Genomic DNA, 5,656 nt, shown 5'->3' on the forward strand with positions numbered 1-5,656 from the left:
CGAAATTTATTTGAAAACTCGTGGATATCGTCGTTTGAGTAACTCAGACATCGTTAAGGTTGACTACTTGCAGCGTTTCGCTTCTGATTGGACATTCCACAGTACGAATTAAAGAGAGGAAAAGATTCAAAGGAAGGGGAGCATTCGGCTGCAGTAACTATGACTCTCTTAAGGTAGCCAAATGCCTCGTCATCCGGCGAAGTACATTTGCTAACTCGAGAAACTCGTAGTGGGAATGACTGTGACGACTTTAAGGTGGACATACAGTGGCATATCGGTTCTGTAGGACTGGCCATAGCAAGAATGATAAATTCCTAAAGAAATGGGAGCAGCCGGCAGGAGTAACTATGACTCTCTTAAGGTAGCCAAATGCCTTGTCACTCTGCGAAATTTATTTGAAAACTCGTCGATATAGTCGTTTTAATAACTCAGACTACGTTAAGGTGGACAAGTTGCAGCATTTCGCTTCTGCTTGGACATTCCGCAGTACGAATGAAAGAGAGCGAACATTCAAAGGAAGGCGAGCATCTGGCTGCAGTAACTATGACTCTCTTAAGGTTGCCAAATGCCTCGTCATCCTGCGAAGTACATTTGCTAACTCGAGAAACTCGTATTGGGAGTAACTGTGACGACGTTAAGGTGGACATACAGTGGCATATCGGTTCGGTAGGACTGGCCATAGCAAGAATGATAAAGGCCTAAAGAAATGGGAGCAGCCGGCAGGAGTAACTATGACTCTCTTAAGGTAGCCAAATGCCTCGTCACTCTGCGAAATTTATTTGAAAACTCGTGGATATCGTCGTTTGAGTAACTCAGACATCGTTAAGGTTGACTACTTGCAGCGTTTCGCTTCTGATTGGACATTCCACAGTACGAATTAAAGAGAGGAAAAGATTCAAAGGAAGGGGAGCATTCGGCTGCAGTAACTATGACTCTCTTAAGGTAGCCAAATGCCTCGTCATCCGGCGAAGTACATTTGCTAACTCGAGAAACTCGTAGTGGGAATGACTGTGACGACTTTAAGGTGGACATACAGTGGCATATCGGTTCTGTAGGACTGGCCATAGCAAGAATGATAAATTCCTAAAGAAATGGGAGCAGCCGGCAGGAGTAACTATGACTCTCTTAAGGTAGCCAAATGCCTTGTCACTCTGCGAAATTTATTTGAAAACTCGTCGATATAGTCGTTTTAATAACTCAGACTACGTTAAGGTGGACAAGTTGCAGCATTTCGCTTCAGCTTGGACATTCCGCAGTACGAATGAAAGAGAGCGAACATTCAAAGGAAGGCGAGCATCTGGCTGCAGTAACTATGACTCTCTTAAGGTTGCCAAATGCCTCGTCATCCTGCGAAGTACATTTGCTAACTCGAGAAACTCGTATTGGGAGTAACTGTGACGACGTTAAGGTGGACATACAGTGGCATATCGGTTCGGTAGGACTGGCCATAGCAAGAATGATAAAGGCCTAAAGAAATGGGAGCAGCCGGCAGGAGTAACTATGACTCTCTTAAGGTAGCCAAATGCCTCGTCACTCTGCGAAATTTATTTGAAAACTCGTGGATATCGTCGTTTGAGTAACTCAGACATCGTTAAGGTTGACTACTTGCAGCGTTTCGCTTCTGATTGGACATTCCACAGTACGAATTAAAGAGAGGAAAAGATTCAAAGGAAGGGGAGCATTCGGCTGCAGTAACTATGACTCTCTTAAGGTAGCCAAATGCCTCGTCATCCGGCGAAGTACATTTGCTAACTCGAGAAACTCGTAGTGGGAATGACTGTGACGACTTTAAGGTGGACATACAGTGGCATATCGGTTCTGTAGGACTGGCCATAGCAAGAATGATAAATTCCTAAAGAAATGGGAGCAGCCGGCAGGAGTAACTATGACTCTCTTAAGGTAGCCAAATGCCTTGTCACTCTGCGAAATTTATTTGAAAACTCGTCGATATAGTCGTTTTAATAACTCAGACTACGTTAAGGTGGACAAGTTGCAGCATTTCGCTTCTGCTTGGACATTCCGCAGTACGAATGAAAGAGAGCGAACATTCAAAGGAAGGCGAGCATCTGGCTGCAGTAACTATGACTCTCTTAAGGTTGCCAAATGCCTCGTCATCCTGCGAAGTACATTTGCTAACTCGAGAAACTCGTATTGGGAGTAACTGTGACGACGTTAAGGTGGACATACAGTGGCATATCGGTTCGGTAGGACTGGCCATAGCAAGAATGATAAAGGCCTAAAGAAATGGGAGCAGCCGGCAGGAGTAACTATGACTCTCTTAAGGTAGCCAAATGCCTCGTCACTCTGCGAAATTTATTTGAAAACTCGTGGATATCGTCGTTTGAGTAACTCAGACATCGTTAAGGTGGACTACTTGCAGCGTTTCGCTTCTGATTGGACATTCCACAGTACGAATTAAAGAGAGGAAAAGATTCAAAGGAAGGGGAGCATTCGGCTGCAGTAACTATGACTCTCTTAAGGTAGCCAAATGCCTCGTCATCCGGCGAAGTACATTTGCTAACTCGAGAAACTCGTAGTGGGAATGACTGTGACGACTTTAAGGTGGACATACAGTGGCATATCGGTTCTGTAGGACTGGCCATAGCAAGAATGATAAATTCCTAAAGAAATGGGAGCAGCCGGCAGGAGTAACTATGACTCTCTTAAGGTAGCCAAATGCCTTGTCACTCTGCGAAATTTATTTGAAAACTCGTCGATATGGTCGTTTTAATAACTCAGACTACGTTAAGGTGGACAAGTTGCAGCATTTCGCTTCTGCTTGGACATTCCGCAGTACGAATGAAAGAGAGCGAACATTCAAAGGAAGGCGAGCATCTGGCTGCAGTAACTATGACTCTCTTAAGGTAGCCAAATGCCTCGTCACTCTGCGAAATCTACTTGAAAACTCGTGGATATCGTCGTTGGAGTAACTCAGACATCGTTAAGGTGGACTACTTGCAGCGTTTCGCTTCTGATTGGACATTCCACAGTACGAATTAAAGAGAGGAAAAGATTCAAAGGAAGGGGAGCATTCGGCTGCAGTAACTATGACTCTCTTAAGGTAGCCAAATGCCTCGTCATCCGGCGAAGTACATTTGCTAACTCGAGAAACTCGTAGTGGGAATGACTGTGACGACTTTAAGGTGGACATACAGTGGCATATCGGTTCTGTAGGACTGGCCATAGCAAGAATGATAAATTCCTAAAGAAATGGGAGCAGCCGGCAGGAGTAACTATGACTCTCTTAAGGTAGCCAAATGCCTTGTCACTCTGCGAAATTTATTTGAAAACTCGTCGATATAGTCGTTTTAATAACTCAGACTACGTTAAGGTGGACAAGTTGCAGCATTTCGCTTCTGCTTGGACATTCCGCAGTACGAATGAAAGAGAGCGAACATTCAAAGGAAGGCGAGCATCTGGCTGCAGTAACTATGACTCTCTTAAGGTTGCCAAATGCCTCGTCATCCTGCGAAGTACATTTGCTAACTCGAGAAACTCGTATTGGGAGTAACTGTGACGACGTTAAGGTGGACATACAGTGGCATATCGGTTCGGTAGGACTGGCCATAGCAAGAATGATAAAGGCCTAAAGAAATGGGAGCAGCCGGCAGGAGTAACTATGACTCTCTTAAGGTAGCCAAATGCCTCGTCACTCTGCGAAATTTATTTGAAAACTCGTGGATATCGTCGTTTGAGTAACTCAGACATCGTTAAGGTTGACTACTTGCAGCGTTTCGCTTCTGATTGGACATTCCACAGTACGAATTAAAGAGAGGAAAAGATTCAAAGGAAGGGGAGCATTCGGCTGCAGTAACTATGACTCTCTTAAGGTAGCCAAATGCCTCGTCATCCGGCGAAGTACATTTGCTAACTCGAGAAACTCGTAGTGGGAATGACTGTGACGACTTTAAGGTGGACATACAGTGGCATATCGGTTCTGTAGGACTGGCCATAGCAAGAATGATAAATTCCTAAAGAAATGGGAGCAGCCGGCAGGAGTAACTATGACTCTCTTAAGGTAGCCAAATGCCTTGTCACTCTGCGAAATTTATTTGAAAACTCGTCGATATAGTCGTTTTAATAACTCAGACTACGTTAAGGTGGACAAGTTGCAGCATTTCGCTTCTGCTTGGACATTCCGCAGTACGAATGAAAGAGAGCGAACATTCAAAGGAAGGCGAGCATCTGGCTGCAGTAACTATGACTCTCTTAAGGTTGCCAAATGCCTCGTCATCCTGCGAAGTACATTTGCTAACTCGAGAAACTCGTATTGGGAGTAACTGTGACGACGTTAAGGTGGACATACAGTGGCATATCGGTTCGGTAGGACTGGCCATAGCAAGAATGATAAAGGCCTAAAGAAATGGGAGCAGCCGGCAGGAGTAACTATGACTCTCTTAAGGTAGCCAAATGCCTCGTCACTCTGCGAAATTTATTTGAAAACTCGTGGATATCGTCGTTTGAGTAACTCAGACATCGTTAAGGTGGACTACTTGCAGCGTTTCGCTTCTGATTGGACATTCCACAGTACGAATTAAAGAGAGGAAAAGATTCAAAGGAAGGGGAGCATTCGGCTGCAGTAACTATGACTCTCTTAAGGTAGCCAAATGCCTCGTCATCCGGCGAAGTACATTTGCTAACTCGAGAAACTCGTAGTGGGAATGACTGTGACGACTTTAAGGTGGACATACAGTGGCATATCGGTTCTGTAGGACTGGCCATAGCAAGAATGATAAATTCCTAAAGAAATGGGAGCAGCCGGCAGGAGTAACTATGACTCTCTTAAGGTAGCCAAATGCCTTGTCACTCTGCGAAATTTATTTGAAAACTCGTCGATATAGTCGTTTTAATAACTCAGACTACGTTAAGGTGGACAAGTTGCAGCATTTCGCTTCTGCTTGGACATTCCGCAGTACGAATGAAAGAGAGCGAACATTCAAAGGAAGGCGAGCATCTGGCTGCAGTAACTATGACTCTCTTAAGGTAGCCAAATGCCTCGTCACTCTGCGAAATCTACTTGAAAACTCGTGGATATCGTCGTTGGAGTAACTCAGACATCGTTAAGGTGGACTACTTGCAGCGTTTCGCTTCTGATTGGACATTCCACAGTACGAATTAAAGAGAGGAAAAGATTCAAAGGAAGGGGAGCATTCGGCTGCAGTAACTATGACTCTCTTAAGGTAGCCAAATGCCTCGTCATCCGGCGAAGTACATTTGCTAACTCGAGAAACTCGTAGTGGGAATGACTGTGACGACTTTAAGGTGGACATACAGTGGCATATCGGTTCTGTAGGACTGGCCATAGCAAGAATGATAAATTCCTAAAGAAATGGGAGCAGCCGGCAGGAGTAACTATGACTCTCTTAAGGTAGCCAAATGCCTTGTCACTCTGCGAAATTTATTTGAAAACTCGTCGATATAGTCGTTTTAATAACTCAGACTACGTTAAGGTGGACAAGTTGCAGCATTTCGCTTCTGCTTGGACATTCCGCAGTACGAATGAAAGAGAGCGAACATTCAAAGGAAGGCGAGCATCTGGCTGCAGTAACTATGACTCTCTTAAGGTAGCCAAATGCCTCGTCACTCTGCGAAATCTACTTGAAAACTCGTGGATATCGTCGTTGGAGTAACTCAGACATCGTTAAGGTGGACTACT

The sequence above is a fragment of the Schistocerca americana genome, chromosome 9 (assembly GCF_021461395.2).
Source record: "Schistocerca americana isolate TAMUIC-IGC-003095 chromosome 9, iqSchAmer2.1, whole genome shotgun sequence".
Classification (NCBI taxonomy): Eukaryota; Metazoa; Arthropoda; class Insecta; order Orthoptera; family Acrididae; genus Schistocerca; species Schistocerca americana.